We start from the raw sequence: 21,660 nt of genomic DNA, 5'->3' as shown, positions 1-21,660 counted from the left end.
TCCAGGAGAGAGGCCCAAGCAAGACGCGCCCAAAGGAGCGTCTTGCCACGTGTCACCACTGGGTCTGATTGAGCACCTCCAGGAGAGAGGCCCCAGCAAGACGCGCCCCGAGGAGCGTCTTGCCACATGTCACTACTCGGTCTAACTGAGCGCCTCCAGGAGAGAGGTCCAAGCAAGACGCGCCCCGAGGAGCGTCTTGCCACATGTCACTACTCGGTCTGACTGAGCGCCTCCAGGAGAGAGGCCCAAGCAAGACGCGCCCAGAGGAGCGTCTTGCCACATGTCAACACTGGGTCTGACTGAGCGCCTCCAGGAGAGAGGCCCAAGCAAGACATGCCCCGAGGATCGTCTTGACACATGTCAACACTGGGTCGGACTGAGGGCCTCCATGAGAGAAGCCCAAGCAAGACGCGCCCCGAGGAGAGTCTTGCCACATGTCAACACTCGGTCTGACAGAGGGCATTCAGGAGAGAGGCCCAAGCAATACGCGCCCCGAGGAGCGTCTTGCCACATGTCACCACTGGGTCTGAATGAGCGCCTCCAGGAGAGAGGCCCAACCTAGACGCGCCCCGAGGAATGTCTTGCCACATGCCAACACTGGGTCTGACTGAGCGCCTCCAGGAGAGAGGCCCAAGCAAGACGCGCCCCGAGGAGCGTCTTGCCACGTGTCAACACAGGGTCTGACCGAGCGCCTCCAGGAGAGAGGCCCAAGCAAGACGCGCCCCGAGGAGCGTCTTTCCACATGTCACCACTGGGTCTGACTGAGCGCCTCCAGGAGAGAGGCCCAAGCAAGACGCGCCCCGAGGAGTGTCTTGCCACATGTCACTACTCGGTCTAACTGAGCGCCTCCAGGAGAGAGGTCCAAGCAGGACGCGCCCCGAGGAGCGTCTTGCCAAATGTCACTACTCGGTCTGACTGAGCGCCTCCAGGAGGGAGGTCCAAGCAAGACGCGCCCCGAGGAGCGTCTTGCCACATGTCACTACTCGGTCTGACTGAGCGCCTCCAGGAGAGAGGCCCAAGCAAGACGCGCCCAGAGGAGCGTCTTGCCACATGTCAAGACTGGGTCTGACTGAGCGCCTCCATGAGAGAAGCCCAAGCAAGACGCGCCCCGAGGAGAGTCTTGCCACATGTCAACACTCGGTCTGACAGAGGGCATTCAGGAGAGAGGCCCAAGCAATACGCGCCCCGAGGAGCGTCTTGCCACATGTCACCACTGGGTCTGAATGAGCGCCTCCAGGAAAGAGGCCCAACCAAGACGCGCCCCGAGGAATGTCTTGCCACATGCCAACACTGGGTCTGACTGAGCGCCTCCAGGAGAGAGGCCCAAGCAAGACGCGCCCCGAGGAGCATCTTGCCACGTGTCAACACTGGGTCTGACTGAGCGTCTCCAGGAGAGAGGCCCAAGCAAGACGCGCCCCGAGGAGCGTCTTTCCACATGTCACCACTGGGTCTGACTGAGCGCCTACAGGAGAGAGGCCCAAGCAAGACGCGCCCCGAGGAGCGTCTTGCCACATGTCAACACTGGGTCTGACTGAGCGCCTCCAGGAGAGAAGCCCAAGCAAGACGCGCCCCGAGGAGCGTCTTGCCACATGTCAACACTGGGTCTGACTGAGGGCCAACCAGGAGAGAGGCCCAATTAAGACGCGCCCCGAGGAGCGTCTTGCCACATGTCAAAAATGGGTCTGACTGAGGGCCTCCAGGAGAGAAGCCCAAGCAAGACGCGCCCCGAGGAGCGTCTTGCCACATGTCAGCACTCGGTCTGACTGAGCAACTCCAGGAGAGAGGCCCAAGCAAGACGCGCCCCGAGGAGCGTCTTGCCACATGTCAACACTGGGTCTGACTGAGCACCTCCAGGAGAGAGGCCCAAGCAAGACGCGCCCCGAGGAGAGTCTTGCCACATGTCAGCACTCGGTCTGACTGAGCGCCTCCAGGAGAGACGCCCAAGCAAGACGCGCCCCGAGGAGCGTCTTGACACATTTCTCCTCTGGGTCTGACTGAGCACCTCCAGGAGAGAGGCCCAAGCAAGACGTGCCCCGAGGAGCGTCTTTCCACATGTCAACACTGGGTCTGACTGAGTGCCTCCATGAGAGAAGCCCCAGCAAGACGCGCCCCGAGGAGCGTCTTGCCACATGTCAACACTGGGTCTGACTGAGCACCTCCATGAGAGAGGTCCAAGCAAGACGCGCCCCGAGGAGCGTCTTGCCACATGTCAACACTGGGTCTGACTGAGCGCCTCCAGGAGAGAGGCGCGAGGAGCGTCTTGACACATGTCACCTCTGGGTCTGACTGAGCGCCTCCAGGAGAGAGGCCCAAGCAAGACGCGCCCCGAGGAGCGTCTTGTCACATGTAAACACTGGGTCTGACTGAGCTCCTCCAGGAGCGAGGCCCAAGCAATAAACGCCCGAGGAGCGTCTTGACACATGTCAACACTGGGTCTGACTGAGCGCCTCCAGGAGAGAGGTCCAAGCAACACGCGCCCCGAGGAGCGTCTTGCCACATGTCAACACTGGGTCTGACTGAGTGACTCCATGAGAGAAGCCCCAGCAAGACGCGCCCCGAGGAGCGTCTTGTCACATGTCACTACTCGGTCTGACTGAGCGCCTCCAGGAGAGAGGCCCAAGCAAGACATGCCCCGAGGAGCGTCTTGCCACATGTCAACAATGGGTCTGACTGAGGGCCTCCAGGAGAGAAGCCCAAGCAAGAAGCGCCCCGAGGAGCGTCTTGCCACATGTCAACACTGGGTCTGACTGAGCGCCTCCAGGAGAGAGGCCCAAGCAAGACACGCCCCGAGGAGCGTCTTGACACATGTCAACACTGGGTCTGACTGAGGGCCTCCATGAGAGAAGCCCAAGCAAGACGCGCCCCGAGGAGAGTCTTGCCACATGTCAACACTGGGTCTGACAGAGGGCATCCAGGAGAGAGGCCCAAGCAATACGCGCCCCGAGGAGCGTCTTGCCACATGTCAACAATGGGTCTGACTGAGGGCCTCCAGGAGAGAAGCCAAAGCAAGACGCGCCCCGAGGAGCTTCTTTCCACATGTCAACAATGGGTCTTACTGAGGGCCACCATGAGAGAAGCCCAGGCAAGACGCGCCCCGAGGAGTGTCTTGCCACATGTCAACACTGTGTCTGACTGAGCGCCTCCAGGAGAGAGGCCCAAGCAAGACGCGCCCCGAGGAGCGTCTTGCCACGTGTCAACACTGGGTCTGACTTAGCGCCTCCAGTAGAGAGGCCCAAGCAAGATGCGCCCCGAGGAGCGTCTTGCCACGTGTCACCACTGGGTCTGACTGAGCTCCTCCAGGAGAGAGGCCCAAGCAAGACGCGCCCAGAGGAGCGTCTTGCCACGTGTCACCACAGGGTCTGATTGAGCACCTCCAGGAGAGAGGCCCCAGCAAGACGCGCCCCGAGGAGCGTCTTGCCACATGTCACTACTCGGTCTAACTGAGCGCCTCCAGGAGAGAGGTCCAAGCAAGACGCGCCCCGAGGAGCGTCTTGCCAAATGTCACTACTCGGTCTGACTGAGCGCCTCCAGGAGAGAGGCCCAAGCAAGACGTGCCCCGAGGAGCGTCTTGCCATATGTCAACAATGGGTCTGACTGAGGGCCTCCAGGAGAGAGGCCCAAGCAAGACGCGCCCCGAGGAGCGTCTTGCCACGTGTCAACACTGGGTCTTACTGAGCGTCTCCAGGAGAGAGGCCCAAGCAAGACGCCCCCCGAGGAGCGTCTTTCCACATGTCACCACTGGGTCTGACTGAGCGCCTACAGGAGAGAGGCCCAAGCAAGACGCGCCCCGAGGAGCGTCTTGCCACATGTCAACACTGGGTCTGACTGAGCGCCTCCAGGAGAGAAGCCCAAGCAAGACGCGCCCCGAGGAGCGTCTTGCCACATGTCAACACTGGGTCTGACTGAGGGCCTCCAGGAGAGAGGCCCAATTAAGACGCGCCCCGAGGAGCGTCTTGCCACATGTCAACAATGGGTCTGACTGAGGGCCTCCAGGAGAGAAGCCCAAGCAAGACGCGCCCCGAGGAGCGTCTTGCCACATGTCAGCACTCGGTCTGACTGAGCAACTCCAGGAGAGAGGCCCAAGCAAGACGCGCCCCGAGGAGCGTCTTGCCACATGTCAACACTGGGTCTGACTGAGCACCTCCAGGAGAGAGGCCCAAGCAAGACACGCCCCGAGGAGAGTCTTGCCACATGTCAGCACTCGGTCTGACTGAGCGCCTCCAGGAGAGACGCCCAAGCAAGACGCGCCCCGAGGAGCGTCTTGACACATTTCTCCTCTGGGTCTGACTGAGCACCTCCAGGAGAGAGGCCCAAGCAAGACGTGCCCCGAGGAGCGTCTTTCCACATGTCAACACTGGGTCTGACTGAGTGCCTCCATGAGAGAAGCCCCAGCAAGATGCGCCCCGAGGAGCGTCTTGCCACATGTCAACACTGGGTCTGACTGAGCACCTCCATGAGAGAGGTCCAAGCAAGACGCGCCCCGAGGAGCGTCTTGCCACATGTCAACACTGGGTCTGACTGAGCGCCTCCAGGAGAGAGGCCCGAGGAGCGTCTTGACACATGTCACCTCTGGGTCTGACTGAGCGCCTCCAGGAGAGAGGCCCAAGCAAGACGCGCCCCGAGGAGCGTCTTGTCACATGTAAACACTGGGTCTGACTGAGCTCCTCCAGGAGCGAGGCCCAAGCAATAAACGCCCGAGGAGCGTCTTGACACATGTCAACACTGGGTCTGACTGAGCGCCTCCAGGAGAGAGGTCCAAGCAACACGCGCCCCGAGGAGCGTCTTGCCACATGTCAACACTGGGTCTCACTGAGTGCCTCCATGAGAGAAGCCCCAGCAAGACGCGCCCCGAGGAGCGTCTTGTCACATGTCACTACTCGGTCTGACTGAGCGCCTCCAGGAGAGAGGCCCAAGCAAGACGTGCCCCGAGGAGCGTCTTGCCACATGTCAACAATGGGTCTGACTGAGGGCCTCCAGGAGAGAAGCCCAAGCAAGACGCGCCCCGAGGAGCGTCTTGCCACATGTCAGCACTCGGTCTGACTGAGCAACTCCAGGAGAGAGGCCCAAGCAAGACGCGCCCCGAGGAGCGTCTTGCCACATGTCAACACTGGGTCTGACTGAGCACCTCCAGGAGAGAGGCCCAAGCAAGACACGCCCCGAGGAGAGTCTTGCCACATGTCAGCACTCGGTCTGACTGAGCGCCTCCAGGAGAGACGCCCAAGCAAGACGCGCCCCGAGGAGCGTCTTGACACATTTCTCCTCTGGGTCTGACTGAGCACCTCCAGGAGAGAGGCCCAAGCAAGACGTGCCCCGAGGAGCGTCTTTCCACATGTCAACACTGGGTCTGACTGAGTGCCTCCATGAGAGAAGCCCCAGCAAGATGCGCCCCGAGGAGCGTCTTGCCACATGTCAACACTGGGTCTGACTGAGCACCTCCATGAGAGAGGTCCAAGCAAGACGCGCCCCGAGGAGCGTCTTGCCACATGTCAACACTGGGTCTGACTGAGCGCCTCCAGGAGAGAGGCCCGAGGAGCGTCTTGACACATGTCACCTCTGGGTCTGACTGAGCGCCTCCAGGAGAGAGGCCCAAGCAAGACGCGCCCCGAGGAGCGTCTTGTCACATGTAAACACTGGGTCTGACTGAGCTCCTCCAGGAGCGAGGCCCAAGCAATAAACGCCCGAGGAGCGTCTTGACACATGTCAACACTGGGTCTGACTGAGCGCCTCCAGGAGAGAGGTCCAAGCAACACGCGCCCCGAGGAGCGTCTTGCCACATGTCAACACAGGGTCTGACTGAGTGCCTCCATGAGAGAAGCCCCAGCAAGACGCGCCCCGAGGAGCGTCTTGTCACATGTCACTACTCGGTCTGACTGAGCGCCTCCAGGAGAGAGGCCCAAGCAAGACGTGCCCCGAGGAGCGTCTTGCCACATGTCAACAATGGGTCTGACTGAGGGCCTCCAGGAGAGAAGCCCAAGCAAGAAGCGCCCCGAGGAGCGTCTTGCCACATGTCAACACTGGGTCTGACTGAGCGCCTCCAGGAGAGAGGCCCAAGCAAGACACGCCCCGAGGAGCGTCTTGACACATGTCAACACTGGGTCTGACTGAGGGCCTCCATGAGAGAAGCCCAAGCAAGACGCGCCCCGAGGAGAGTCTTGCCACATGTCAACACTGGGTCTGACAGAGGGCATCCAGGAGAGAGGCCCAAGCAATACGCGCCCCGAGGAGCGTCTTGCCACATGTCAACAATGGGTCTGACTGAGGGCCTCCAGGAGAGAAGCCAAAGCAAGACGCGCCCCGAGGAGCTTCTTTCCACATGTCAACAATGGGTCTTACTGAGGGCCACCATGAGAGAAGCCCAGGCAAGACGCGCCCCGAGGAGTGTCTTGCCACATGTCAACACTGTGTCTGACTGAGCGCCTCCAGGAGAGAGGCCCAAGCAAGACGCGCCCCGAGGAGCGTCTTGCCACGTGTCAACACTGGGTCTGACTTAGCGCCTCCAGTAGAGAGGCCCAAGCAAGATGCGCCCCGAGGAGCGTCTTGCCACGTGTCACCACTGGGTCTGACTGAGCTCCTCCAGGAGAGAGGCCCAAGCAAGACGCGCCCAGAGGAGCGTCTTGCCACGTGTCACCACAGGGTCTGATTGAGCACCTCCAGGAGAGAGGCCCCAGCAAGACGCGCCCCGAGGAGCGTCTTGCCACATGTCACTACTCGGTCTAACTGAGCGCCTCCAGGAGAGAGGTCCAAGCAAGACGCGCCCCGAGGAGCGTCTTGCCAAATGTCACTACTCGGTCTGACTGAGCGCCTCCAGGAGAGAGGCCCAAGCAAGACGTGCCCCGAGGAGCGTCTTGCCATATGTCAACAATGGGTCTGACTGAGGGCCTCCAGGAGAGAGGCCCAAGCAAGACGCGCCCCGAGGAGCGTCTTGCCACGTGTCAACACTGGGTCTTACTGAGCGTCTCCAGGAGAGAGGCCCAAGCAAGACGCCCCCCGAGGAGCGTCTTTCCACATGTCACCACTGGGTCTGACTGAGCGCCTACAGGAGAGAGGCCCAAGCAAGACGCGCCCCGAGGAGCGTCTTGCCACATGTCAACACTGGGTCTGACTGAGCGCCTCCAGGAGAGAAGCCCAAGCAAGACGCGCCCCGAGGAGCGTCTTGCCACATGTCAACACTGGGTCTGACTGAGGGCCTCCAGGAGAGAGGCCCAATTAAGACGCGCCCCGAGGAGCGTCTTGCCACATGTCAACAATGGGTCTGACTGAGGGCCTCCAGGAGAGAAGCCCAAGCAAGACGCGCCCCGAGGAGCGTCTTGCCACATGTCAGCACTCGGTCTGACTGAGCAACTCCAGGAGAGAGGCCCAAGCAAGACGCGCCCCGAGGAGCGTCTTGCCACATGTCAACACTGGGTCTGACTGAGCACCTCCAGGAGAGAGGCCCAAGCAAGACACGCCCCGAGGAGAGTCTTGCCACATGTCAGCACTCGGTCTGACTGAGCGCCTCCAGGAGAGACGCCCAAGCAAGACGCGCCCCGAGGAGCGTCTTGACACATTTCTCCTCTGGGTCTGACTGAGCACCTCCAGGAGAGAGGCCCAAGCAAGACGTGCCCCGAGGAGCGTCTTTCCACATGTCAACACTGGGTCTGACTGAGTGCCTCCATGAGAGAAGCCCCAGCAAGATGCGCCCCGAGGAGCGTCTTGCCACATGTCAACACTGGGTCTGACTGAGCACCTCCATGAGAGAGGTCCAAGCAAGACGCGCCCCGAGGAGCGTCTTGCCACATGTCAACACTGGGTCTGACTGAGCGCCTCCAGGAGAGAGGCCCGAGGAGCGTCTTGACACATGTCACCTCTGGGTCTGACTGAGCGCCTCCAGGAGAGAGGCCCAAGCAAGACGCGCCCCGAGGAGCGTCTTGTCACATGTAAACACTGGGTCTGACTGAGCTCCTCCAGGAGCGAGGCCCAAGCAATAAACGCCCGAGGAGCGTCTTGACACATGTCAACACTGGGTCTGACTGAGCGCCTCCAGGAGAGAGGTCCAAGCAACACGCGCCCCGAGGAGCGTCTTGCCACATGTCAACACTGGGTCTGACTGAGTGCCTCCATGAGAGAAGCCCCAGCAAGACGCGCCCCGAGGAGCGTCTTGTCACATGTCACTACTCGGTCTGACTGAGCGCCTCCAGGAGAGAGGCCCAAGCAAGACGTGCCCCGAGGAGCGTCTTGCCACATGTCAACAATGGGTCTGACTGAGGGCCTCCAGGAGAGAAGCCCAAGCAAGACGCGCCCCGAGGAGCGTCTTGCCACATGTCAGCACTCGGTCTGACTGAGCAACTCCAGGAGAGAGGCCCAAGCAAGACGCGCCCCGAGGAGCGTCTTGCCACATGTCAACACTGGGTCTGACTGAGCACCTCCAGGAGAGAGGCCCAAGCAAGACACGCCCCGAGGAGAGTCTTGCCACATGTCAGCACTCGGTCTGACTGAGCGCCTCCAGGAGAGACGCCCAAGCAAGACGCGCCCCGAGGAGCGTCTTGACACATTTCTCCTCTGGGTCTGACTGAGCACCTCCAGGAGAGAGGCCCAAGCAAGACGTGCCCCGAGGAGCGTCTTTCCACATGTCAACACTGGGTCTGACTGAGTGCCTCCATGAGAGAAGCCCCAGCAAGATGCGCCCCGAGGAGCGTCTTGCCACATGTCAACACTGGGTCTGACTGAGCACCTCCATGAGAGAGGTCCAAGCAAGACGCGCCCCGAGGAGCGTCTTGCCACATGTCAACACTGGGTCTGACTGAGCGCCTCCAGGAGAGAGGCCCGAGGAGCGTCTTGACACATGTCACCTCTGGGTCTGACTGAGCGCCTCCAGGAGAGAGGCCCAAGCAAGACGCGCCCCGAGGAGCGTCTTGTCACATGTAAACACTGGGTCTGACTGAGCTCCTCCAGGAGCGAGGCCCAAGCAATAAACGCCCGAGGAGCGTCTTGACACATGTCAACACTGGGTCTGACTGAGCGCCTCCAGGAGAGAGGTCCAAGCAACACGCGCCCCGAGGAGCGTCTTGCCACATGTCAACACAGGGTCTGACTGAGTGCCTCCATGAGAGAAGCCCCAGCAAGACGCGCCCCGAGGAGCGTCTTGTCACATGTCACTACTCGGTCTGACTGAGCGCCTCCAGGAGAGAGGCCCAAGCAAGACGTGCCCCGAGGAGCGTCTTGCCACATGTCAACAATGGGTCTGACTGAGGGCCTCCAGGAGAGAAGCCCAAGCAAGAAGCGCCCCGAGGAGCGTCTTGCCACATGTCAACACTGGGTCTGACTGAGCGCCTCCAGGAGAGAGGCCCAAGCAAGACACGCCCCGAGGAGCGTCTTGACACATGTCAACACTGGGTCTGACTGAGGGCCTCCATGAGAGTAGCCCAAGCAAGACGCGCCCCGAGGAGAGTCTTGCCACATGTCAACACTGGGTCTGACAGAGGGCATCCAGGAGAGAGGCCCAAGCAATACGCGCCCCGAGGAGCGTCTTGCCACAGGTCAACAATGGGTCTGACTGAGGGCCTCCAGGAGAGAAGCCAAAGCAAGACGCGCCCCGAGGAGCTTCTTTCCACATGTCAACAATGGGTCTTACTGAGGGCCACCATGAGAGAAGCCCAGGCAAGACGCGCCCCGAGGAGTGTCTTGCCACATGTCAACACTGTGTCTGACTGAGCGCCTCCAGGAGAGAGGCCCAAGCAAGACGCGCCCCGAGGAGCGTCTTGCCACGTGTCAACACTTGGTCTGACTTAGCGCCTCCAGTAGAGAGGCCCAAGCAAGATGCGCCCCGAGGAGCGTCTTGCCACGTGTCACCACTGGGTCTGACTGAGCTCCTCCAGGAGAGAGGCCCAAGCAAGACGCGCCCAGAGGAGCGTCTTGCCACGTGTCACCACAGGGTCTGATTGAGCACCTCCAGGAGAGAGGCCCCAGCAAGACGCGCCGCGAGGAGCGTCTTGCCACATGTCACTACTCGGTCTAACTGAGCGCCTCCAGGAGAGAGGTCCAAGCAAGACGCGCCCCGAGGAGCGTCTTGCCAAATGTCACTACTCGGTCTGACTGAGCGCCTCCAGGAGAGAGGCCCAAGCAAGACGTGCCCCGAGGAGCGTCTTGCCACATGTCAACAATGGGTCTGACTGAGGGCCTCCAGGAGAGAAGCCCAAGCAAGACGCGCCCAGAGGAGCGTCTTGCCACATGTCAACACTGGGTCTGACTGAGCGCCTCCAGGAGAGAGGCCCAAGCAAGACACGCCCCGAGGAGCGTCTTGACACATGTCAACACTGGGTCGGACTGAGGGCCTCCATGAGAGAAGCCCAAGCAAGACGCGCCCCGATGAGAGTCTTGCCACATGTCAACACTCGGTCTGACAGAGGGCATTCAGGAGAGAGGCCCACGCAATACGCGCCCCGAGGAGCGTCTTGCCACATGTCACCACTGGGTCCGAATGAGCGCCTCAAAGAGAGAGGCCCAACCAAACGCGCCCCGAGGAATGTCTTGCCACATGCCAACACTGGGTCTGACTGAGCGCCTCCAGGAGAGAGGCCAAAGCAATAAGCGCCCCGAGGAGCGTCTTGCCACGTGTCAACACTGGGTCTGACTGAGCGCCTCCAGGAGAGAGGCCCAAGCAAGACGCGCCCCGAGGAGCGTCTTTCCACGTGTCACCACTGGGTCTGACTGAGCGCCTCCAGGAGAGAGGCCCAAGCAAGACGCGCCCCGAGAAGCGTCTTACCACATGTTAGCACTGGGTCTGACTGAGCGCCTCCAGGAGAGAGGCCTCAGCAAGACGCGCCCCGAGGAGCGTCTTGCCTTATGTCAGCACTCGGTCTGACTGAGCGCCTCCAGGAGAGAGGCCCAAGCAAGACGCGCCCCGAGGAGCGTCTTTCCACATGTCAACAATGGGTCTGACTGAGGGCCTCCAGGAGAGAGGCCCAAGCAAGATGCGCCCGGAGGAGCGTCTTGCCACATGTCAACACTGGGTCTGACAGAGGACCTCCAGGAGAGAGGCCCAAGCAAGACGTTCCCCGAGGAGCGTCTTGCCACATGTCACCTCTGGTTCTGACTGAGCGCCTCCAGGAGAGAGGCCCAAGCAAGACGCGCCCCGAGGAGCGTCTTGTCACATGTCAACACTGGGTCTTTTTGAGCGCCTCCAGGAGAGAAGCCCAAGCAAGACGCGCCCCGAGGAGCGTCTTGCCACATGTCAGCACTCGGTCTGACTGAGCGCCTCCAGGAGAGAGGCCCAAGCAAGACGCGCCCCGAGGAGCGTCTTGCCACATGTCAACAATGGGTCTGACTGAGGGCCTCCAGGATAGAAGCCCAAGCAACACGCGGCCCGAGGAGCGTCTTGCCACATGTCAGCACTCGGTCTGACTTAGCGCCTCCAGGAGAGAGGCCCAAGCAAGACGCGCCCCGAGGAGCGTCTTGCCACGTGTCACCACTGGGTCTGACTGAGCGCCTCCAGGAGAGAGGCCCCAGCAAGACGCGCCCCGAGGAGCGTCTTGCCACATGTCACTACTCGGTCTAACTGAGCGCCTCCAGGAGAGAGGTCCAAGCAAGACGCGCCCCGAGGAGCGTCTTGCCAAATGTCACTACTCGGTCTAACTGAGCGCCTCCAGGAGAGAGGTCCAAGCAGGACGCGCCCCGAGGAGCGTCTTGCCAAATGTCACTACTCGGTCTGACTGAGCGCCTCCAGGAGGGAGGTCCAAGCAAGACACGCCCCGAGGAGCGTCTTGCCACATGTCACTACTCGGTCTGACTGAGCGCCTCCAGCAGAGAGGCCCAAGCAAGACGCGCCCAGAGGAGCGTCTTGCCACATGTCAACACTGGGTCTGACTGAGCGCCTCCATGAGAGAAGCCCAAGCAAGACGCGCCCCGAGGAGAGTCTTGCCACATGTCAACACTCGGTCTGACAGAGGGCATTCAGGAGAGAGGCCCAAGCAATACGCGCCCCGAGGAGCGTCTTGCCACATGTCACCACTGGGTCTGAATGAGCGCCTCCAGGAGAGAGGCCCAACCAAGACGCGCCCCGAGGAATGTCTTGCCACATGCCAACACTGGGTCTGACTGAGCGCCTCCAGGAGAGAGGCCCAAGCAAGACGCGCCCCGAGGAGCGTCTTGCCACGTGTCAACACTGGGTCTGACTGAGCGTCTCCAGGAGAGAGGCCCAAGCAAGACGCGCCCCGAGGAGCGTCTTTCCACATGTCACCACTGGGTCTGACTGAGCGCCTACAGGAGAGAGGCCCAAGCAAGACGCGCCCCGAGGAGCGTCTTGCCACATGCCAACACTGGGTCTGACTGAGCGCCTCCAGGAGAGAAGCCCAAGCAAGACGCGCCCCGAGGAGCGTCTTGCCACATGTCAACACTGGGTCTGACTGAGGGCCTCCAGGAGAGAGGCCCAATTAAGACGCGCCCCGAGGAGCGTCTTGCCACATGTCAACAATGGGTCTGACTGAGGGCCTCCAGGAGAGAAGCCCAAGCAAGACGCGCCCCGAGGAGCGTCTTTCCACATGTCAGCACTCGGTCTGACTGAGCAACTCCAGGAGAGAGGCCCAAGCAAGACGCGCCCCGAGGAGCGTCTTGCCACATGTCAACACTGGGTCTGACTGAGCACCTCCAGGAGAGAGGCCCAAGCAAGACGCGCCCCGAGGAGAGTCTTGCCACATGTCAGCACTCGGTCTGACTGAGCGCCTCCAGGAGAGACGCCCAAGCAAGACGCGCCCCGAGGAGCGTCTTGACACATTTCTCCTCTGGGTCTGACTGAGCACCTCCAGGAGAGAGGCCCAAGCAAGACGTGCCCCGAGGAGCTTCTTTCCACATGTCAACACTGGGTGTGACTGAGTGCCTCCATGAGAGAAGCCCCAGCAAGACGCGCCCCGAGGAGCGTCTTGCCACATGTCAACACTGGGTCTGACTGAGCACCTCCACTAGAGAGGCCCAAGCAAGACGCGCCCCGAGAAGCGTCTTGCCACATGTCAACACTGGGTCTGACTGAGCGCCTCCAGGAGAGAGGCCCGAGGAGCGTCTTGACACATGTCACCTCTGGGTCTGACTGAGCGCCTCCAGGAGAGAGGCCCAAGCAAGACGCGCCCCGAGGAGCGTCTTGACACATGTCAACACTGGGTCTGACTGAGCTCCTCCAGGAGCGAGGCCCAAGCAATAAACGCCCGAGGAGCGTCTTGACACATGTCAACACTGGGTCTGACTGAGCGCCTCCAGGAGAGAGGTCCAAGCAACACGCGCCCCGAGGAGCGTCTTGCCACATGTCAACACTGGGTCTGACTGAGTGCCTCCATGAGAGAAGCCCCAGCAAGACGCGCCCCGAGGAGCGTCTTGTCACATGTCACTACTCGGTCTGACTGAGCGCCTCCAGGAGAGAGGCCCAAGCAAGACGTGCCTCGAGGAGCGTCTTGCCACATGTCAACAATGGGTCTGACTGAGGGCCTCCAGGAGAGAAGCCCAAGCAAGAAGCGCCCCGAGGAGCGTCTTGCCACATGTCAACACTGGGTCTGACTGAGCGCCTCCAGGAGAGAGGCCCAAGCAAGACACGCCCCGAGGAGCGTCTTGACACATGTCAACACTGGGTCTGACTGAGGGCCTCCATGAGAGAAGCCCAAGCAAGACGCGCCCCGAGGAGAGTCTTGCCACATGTCAACACTGGGTCTGACAGAGGGCATCCAGGAGAGAGGCCCATGCAATACGCGCCCCGAGGAGCGTCTTGCCACATGTCAACAATGGGTCTGACTGAGGGCCTCCAGGAGAGAAGCCAAAGCAAGACGCGCCCCGAGGAGCTTCTTTCCACATGTCAACAATGGGTCTTACTGAGGGCCACCATGAGAGAAGCCCAGGCAAGACGCGCCCCGAGGAGTGTATTGCCACATGTCAACACTGTGTCTGACTGAGCGCCTCCAGGAGAGAGGCCCAAGCAAGACGCGCCCCGAGGAGCGTCTTGCCACGTGTCAACACTGGGTCTGACTTAGCGCCTCCAGTAGAGAGGCCCAAGCAAGATGCGCCCCGAGGAGCGTCTTGCCACGTGTCACCACTGGGTCTGACTGAGCTCCTCCAGGAGAGAGGCCCAAGCAAGACGCGCCCAGAGGAGCGTCTTGCCACGTGTCACCACAGGGTCTGATTGAGCACCTCCAGGAAAGAGGCCCCAGCAAGACGCGCCCCGAGGAGCGTCTTGCCACATGTCACTACTCGGTCTAACTGAGCGCCTCCAGGAGAGAGGTCCAAGCAAGACGCGCCCCGAGGAGCGTCTTGCCAAATGTCACTACTCGGTCTGACTGAGCGCCTCCAGGAGAGAGGCCCAAGCAAGACGTGCCCCGAGGAGCGTCTTGCCACATGTCAACAATGGGTCTGACTGAGGGCCTCCAGGAGAGAAGCCCAAGCAAGACGCGCCCAGAGGAGCGTCTTGCCACATGTCAACACTGGGTCTGACTGAGCGCCTCCAGGAGAGAGGCCCAAGCAAGACACGCCCCGAGGAGCATCTTGACACATGTCAACACTGGGTCGGACTGAGGGCCTCCATGAGAGAAGCCCAAGCAAGACGCGCCCCGAGGAGAGTCTTGCCACATGTCAACACTCGGTCTGACAGAGGGCATTCAGGAGAGAGGCCCAAGCAATACGCGCCCCGAGGAGCGTCTTGCCACATGTCACCACTGGGTCTGAATGAGCGCCTCAAAGAGAGAGGCCCAACCAAACGCACCCCGAGGAATGTCTTGCCACATGCCAACACTGGGTCTGACTGAGCGCCTCCAGGAGAGAGGCCAAAGCAATAAGCGCCCCGAGGAGCGTCTTGCCACGTGTCAACACTGGGTCTGACTGAGCGCCTCCAGGAGAGAGGCCCAAGCAAGACGCGCCCCGAGGAGCGTCTTTCCACGTGTCACCACTGGGTCTGACTGAGCGCCTCCAGGAGAGAGGCCCAAGCAAGACGCGCCCCGAGAAGCGTCTTACCACATGTTAGCACTGGGTCTGACTGAGCGCCTCCAGGAGAGAGGCCTCAGCAAGACGCGCCCCGAGGAGCGTCTTGCCTTATGTCAGCACTCGGTCTGACTGAGCGCCTCCAGGAGAGAGGCCCAAGCAAGACGCGCCCCGAGGAGCGTCTTTCCACATGTCAACAATGGGTCTGACTGAGGGCCTCCAGGAGAGAGGCCCAAGCAAGATGCGCCCGGAGGAGCGTCTTGCCACATGTCAACACTGGGTCTGACAGAGGACCTCCAGGAGAGAGGCCCAAGCAAGACGCGCCCCGAGGAGCGTCTTGCCACATGTCACCTCTGGTTCTGACTGAGCGCCTCCAGGAGAGAGGCCCAAGCAAGACGCGCCCCGAGGAGCGTCTTGTCACATGTCAACACTGGGTCTTTTTGAGCGCCTCCAGGAGAGAAGCCCAAGCAAGACGCGCCCCGAGGAGCGTCTTGCCACATGTCAGCACTCGGTCTGACTGAGCGCCTCCAGGAGAGAGGCCCAAGCAAGACGCGCCCCGAGGAGCGTCTTGCCACATGTCAACAATGGGTCTGACTGAGGGCCTCCAGGATAGAAGCCCAAGCAACACGCGGCCCGAGGAGCGTCTTGCCACATGTCAGCACTCGGTCTGACTGAGCGCCTCCAGGAGAGAGGCCCAAGCAAGACGCGCCCCGAGGAGCGTCTTGCCACATGTCAACAATGGGTCTGATTGAGGGCCTCCAGGAGAGAAGCCCAAGCAAGATGTGCCCCGAGGAGCGTCTTGACACATGTCAACACTGGGTCTGACAGAGGGCCTCCAGGAGAGAGGCCCAAGCAAGACGCTGCCCGAGGAGTGTCTTGCCACATGTCACCACTTGGTCTGACTGAGTGCCTCCAGGAGAGAGGCCCAAGCAAGACGCGCCCTGAGGAGCGTCTTGCCTTATGTCAGCACTCGGTCTGACTGAGCGCCTCCAGGAGAGAGGCCCAAGGAAGACGCGCCCCAAGGAGCGTCTTGTCACATGTCAACACTGGGTCTTTTTGAGCGCCTCCAGGAGAGAAGCCCAAGCAAGACGCGCCCCGAGGAGCGTCTTGCCACATGTCAGCACTCGGTCTGACTGAGCGCCTCCAGGAGAGAGGCCCAAGCAAGACGCGCCCCGAGGAGCGTCTTGCCACATGTCAACAATGGGTCTGACTAAGGGCCTCCAGGAGAGAAGCCCAAGCAGGACGCGCCACGAGGAGCGTCTTGACACATGTCAACACTGGGTCTGACAGAGGGCCTCCAGGAGAGAGACCCAAGCAAGACGCGCCCCGAGGAGTGTCTTGCCACAAGTCACCACTTGGTCTGACTAAGCGCCTCCAGGAGAGAGGCCCAAGCAACACGCGCCCTCGAGGAGCGTCAGGCCACATGTCACTACTCAGTCTGACTGAGCGCCTCCAGGAGAGAGGCCCAAGCAAGACGCGCCCCGAGGAGCGTCTTGCCACATGTCAACAATGGGTCTTACTGAGGGCCTCCAGGAGAGAAGCCCAAGCAAGACGCTCCCCGAGGAGCTTCTTGCCACATGTCAGCACTCGGTCTGACTGAGCGCCTCCAGGAGAGAGGCCAAAGCAAGACGCGCCCCGAGGAGCGTCTTGACACATGTCAACACTGGGTCTGACAGAGGGCCTCCATGAGAGAGGCCCAAGCAAGACGCGCCCCGAGGAGTGTCTTGCCACATTTCAACACTGGGTCTGACAGAGGGCCTCCAGGAGAGAGGCCCAAGCAAGATGCGCCCCGAGGATTGTCTTGCCACATGTCACCACTTGGTCTGACTGAGCGCCTCCAGGAGAGAGGCCCAAGCAACACGCGCCCCGAGGAGCGTCAGGCCAGATGTCACTACTCAGTCTGACTGAGCGCCTCCAGGAGAGAGGCCCAAGCAAGACGCGCCCCGAGGAGCGTCTTTCCACGTGTCACCACTGGGTCTGACTGAGCGCCTCCAGGAGAGAGGCCCAAGCAAGACGCGCCCCGAGAAGCGTCTTACCACATGTTAGCACTGGGTCTGACTGAGCGCCTCCAGGAGAGAGGCCTCAGCAAGACGCGCCCCGAGGAGCGTCTTGCCTTATGTCAGCACTCGGTCTGACTGAGCGCCTCCAGGAGAGAGGCCCAAGCAAGACGCGCCCCGAGGAGCGTCTTTCCACATGTCAACAATGGGTCTGACTGAGGGCCTCCAGGAGAGAGGCCCAAGCAAGATGCGCCCGGAGGAGCGTCTTGCCACATGTCAACACTGGGTCTGACAGAGGACCTCCAGGAGAGAGGCCCAAGCAAGACGCGCCCCGAGGAGCGTCTTGCCACATGTCACCTCTGGTTCTGACTGAGCGCCTCCAGGAGAGAGGCCCAAGCAAGACGCGCCCCGAGGAGCGTCTTGTCACATGTCAACACTGGGTCTTTTTGAGCGCCTCCAGGAGAGAAGCCCAAGCAAGACGCGCCCCGAGGAGCGTCTTGCCACATGTCAGCACTCGGTCTGACTGAGCGCCTCCAGGAGAGAGGCCCAAGCAAGACGCGCCCCGAGGAGCGTCTTGCCACATGTCAACAATGGGTCTGACTGAGGGCCTCCAGGATAGAAGCCCAAGCAACACGCGGCCCGAGGAGCGTCTTGCCACATGTCAGCACTCGGTCTGACTGAGCGCCTCCAGGAGAGAGGCCCAAGCAAGACGCGCCCCGAGGAGCGTCTTGCCACATGTCAACAATGGGTCTGATTGAGGGCCTCCAGGAGAGAAGCCCAAGCAAGATGTGCCCCGAGGAGCGTCTTGACACATGTCAACACTGGGTCTGACAGAGGGCCTCCAGGAGAGAGGCCCAAGCAAGACGCTGCCCGAGGAGTGTCTTGCCACATGTCACCACTTGGTCTGACTGAGTGCCTCCAGGAGAGAGGCCCAAGCAAGACGCGCCCTGAGGAGCGTCTTGCCTTATGTCAGCACTCGGTCTGACTGAGCGCCTCCAGGACAGAGGCCCAAGGAAGACGCGCCCCAAGGAGCGTCTTGTCACATGTCAACACTGGGTCTTTTTGAGCGCCTCCAGGAGAGAAGCCCAAGCAAGACGCGCCCCGAGGAGCGTCTTGCCACATGTCAGCACTCGGTCTGACTGAGCGCCTCCAGGAGAGAGGCCCAAGCAAGACGCGCCCCGAGGAGCGTCTTGCCACATGTCAACAATGGGTCTGACTAAGGGCCTCCAGGAGAGAAGCCCAAGCAGGACGCGCCACGAGGAGCGTCTTGACACATGTCAACACTGGGTCTGACAGAGGGCCTCCAGGAGAGAGACCCAAGCAAGACGCGCCCCGAGGAGTGTCTTGCCACAAGTCACCACTTGGTCTGACTAAGCGCCTCCAGGAGAGAGGCCCAAGCAACACGCGCCCTCGAGGAGCGTCAGGCCACATGTCACTACTCAGTCTGACTGAGCGCCTCCAGGAGAGAGGCCCAAGCAAGACGCGCCCCGAGGAGCGTCTTGCCACATGTCAACAATGGGTCTTACTGAGGGCCTCCAGGAGAGAAGCCCAAGCAAGACGCTCCCCGAGGAGCTTCTTGCCACATGTCAGCACTCGGTCTGACTGAGCGCCTCCAGGAGAGAGGCCAAAGCAAGACGCGCCCCGAGGAGCGTCTTGACACATGTCAACACTGGGTCTGACAGAGGGCCTCCATGAGAGAGGCCCAAGCAAGACGCGCCCCGAGGAGTGTCTTGCCACATTTCAACACTGGGTCTGACAGAGGGCCTCCAGGAGAGAGGCCCAAGCAAGATGCGCCCCGAGGATTGTCTTGCCACATGTCACCACTTGGTCTGACTGAGCGCCTCCAGGAGAGAGGCCCAAGCAACACGCGCCCCGAGGAGCGTCAGGCCAGATGTCACTACTCAGTCTGACTGAGCGCCTCCAGGAGAGAGGCCCAAGCAAGACGCGCCCCGAGGGGCGTCTTGCCACGTGTCAACACTGGGTCTGATTGAGGGCCTTCTGGAGAGAGGCCCAAGCAAGACGCGCCCCGAGGAGCGTCTTGCCACATGTCAACAATGGTTCTTACTGAAGGCCTCCGGGAGAGAAGCCCAAGCAAGACGCGCCCCGAGGAGCTTCTTGCCACATGTCAGCACTCGGTCTGACTGAGCGCCTCCAGGAGAGAGGCCAAAGCAAGACGCCCCCCGAGGAGCGTCTTGACACATGTCAACACTGGGTCTGACAGAGGGCCTCCATGAGAGAGGCCCAAGCAAGACGCGCCCCGAGGAGTGTCTTGCCAAATGTCAACACTGGGTCTGACTGAGCGCCTCAGGGAGAGAGGTCCAAGCAAGACGCGCCCCGAGGAGTGTCTTGCCACATGTCAACACTGGGTCTGACTGAGTGCCTCCATGAGAGAAGTCCCAGCAAGACGCGCCCCGAGGAGCGTCTTGACACATGTCAACACTGGGTCTGACTGAGGGCCTCCATGAGAGAAGCCGAAGCAAGAGGCGCCCCGAGGAGAGTCTTGCCACATGTCAACACTCGGTCTGACAGAGGGCATCCAGGAGAGAGGCCCAAGCAATACGCGCCCCGAGGAGCGTCTTGCCACATGTCACCACTGGGTCTGACCTAGCGCCTCCAGGAGAGAGGCCCAACCAAGATGCGCCCTGAGGAGCGTCTTGCCACATGTCAACACTGGGTCTGACTGAGCGCCTCCAGGAGAGAGGCCCAAGCAAGTCACGCCCCGAGGAGCGTCTTGACACATGTCAACACTGGGTCTGACTGAGGGCCTCCATGAGAGAAGCCGAAGCAAGACGTGCCCCGAGGAGAGTCTTGCCACATGTCAACACTCGGTCTGACAGAGGGCATCCAGGAGAGAGGCCCAAGCAATACGCACCCCGAGGAGCGTCTTGCCACATGTCACTACTCGGTCTGACTGAGCGCCTCCAGGAGAGAGGCCCAAGCAAGACGTGCCCCGAGGAGCGTCTTGCCACATGTCAACAATGGGTCTGACTGAGGGCCTCCAGGAGAGAAGCCCAAGCAAGAAGCGCCCCGAGGAGCGTCTTGCCACATGTCAACACTGGGTCTGACTGAGCGCCTCCAGGAGAGAGGCCCAAGCAAGAAACGCCCCGAGGAGCGTCTTGACACATGTCAACACTGGGTTCAACTGAGGGCCTCCATGAGAGAAGCCCAAGCAAGACGCGCCCCGAGGAGAGTCTTGCCACATGTCAACACTGGGTCTGACAGAGGGCATCCAGGAGAAAGGCCCAAGCAATACGCGCCCCAAGGAGCGTCTTGCCACATGTCAACAATGGGTCTGACTGAGGGCCTCCAGGAGAGAAGCCAAAGCAAGACGCGCCCCGAGGAGCTTCTTTCCACATGTCAACAATGGGTCTTACTGAGGGCCTCCGGGAGAGAAGCCCAAGCAAGACGCGCCCCGAGGAGCTTCTTGCCACATGTCAGCACTCGGTCTGACTGAGCGCCTCCAGGAGAGAGGCCAAAGCAAGACGCCCCCCGAGGAGCGTCTTGACACATGTCAACACTGGGTCTGACAGAGGGCCTCCATGAGAGAGGCCCAAGCAAGACGCGCCCCGAGGAGTGTCTTGCCAAATGTCAACACTGGGTCTGACTGAGCGCCTCAGGGAGAGAGGTCCAAGCAAGACGCGCCCCGAGGAGTGTCTTGCCACATGTCAACACTGGGTCTGACTGAGTGACTCCATGAGAGAAGTCCCAGCAAGACGCGCCCCGAGGAGCGTCTTGCCACATGTCACTACTCGGTCTGTTTGGGCGCCTCCAGGAGAGAGGCCCAAGCAAGACGTGCCCCAAGGAGCGTCTTGCCACATGTCAACACTGGGTCTGACTGAGCGCCTCCAGGAGAGAGGCCCAAGCAAGTCACGCCCCGAGGAGCGTCTTGACACATGTCAACACTGGGTCTGACTGAGGGCCTCCATGAGAGAAGCCGAAGCAAGACGCGCCCCGAGGAGAGTCTTGCCACATGTCAACACTCGGTCTGACAGAGGGCATCCAGGAGAGAGGCCCAAGCAATACGCGCCCCGAGGAGCGTCTTGCCACATGTCACCACTGGGTCTGACCTAGCGCCTCCAGGAGAGAGGCCCAACCAAGATGCGCCCTGAGGAGCGTCTTGCCACATGTCAACACTGGGTCTGACTGAGCGCCTCCAGGAGAGAGGCCCAAGCAAGACGCGCCCCGAGGAGCGTCTTGCCACGTGTCAACACTGGGTCTGATTGAGCACCTCCAGGAGAGAGGCCCCAGCAAGACGCGCCCCGAGGAGCATCTTGCCTTATGTCAGCACTCGGTCTGACTGAGTGCCTCCAGGAGAGTGGCCCAAGCAAGACCCGCCCCGAGGAGCGTCTTGCCACATGTCACTACTCGGTCTAACTGAGCGCCTCCAGGAGAGAGGTCCAAGCAAGACGCGCCCCGAGGAGCGTCTTGCCACATGTCACTACTCGGTCTGACTGAGCGCCTCCAGGAGAGAGGCCCAAGCAAGACGTGCCCCGAGGAGCGTCTTGCCACATGTCAACAATGGGTCTGACTGAGGGCCTCCAGGAGAGAAGCCCAAGCAAGAAGCGCCCCGAGGAGCGTCTTGCCACATGTCAACACTGGGTCTGGCTGAGCGCCTCCAGGAGAGAGGCCCAAGCAAGACACGCCCCGAGGAGCGTCTTGACACATGTCAACACTGGGTTCAACTGAGGGCCTCCATGAGAGAAGCCCAAGCAAGACGCGCCCCGAGGAGAGTCTTGCC

Source organism: Nothobranchius furzeri, chromosome 9 (assembly GCF_043380555.1).
Source record: "Nothobranchius furzeri strain GRZ-AD chromosome 9, NfurGRZ-RIMD1, whole genome shotgun sequence".
Lineage (NCBI taxonomy): Eukaryota > Metazoa > Chordata > Actinopteri > Cyprinodontiformes > Nothobranchiidae > Nothobranchius > Nothobranchius furzeri.
Note: the sequence above shows the minus strand (reverse complement) of the source record.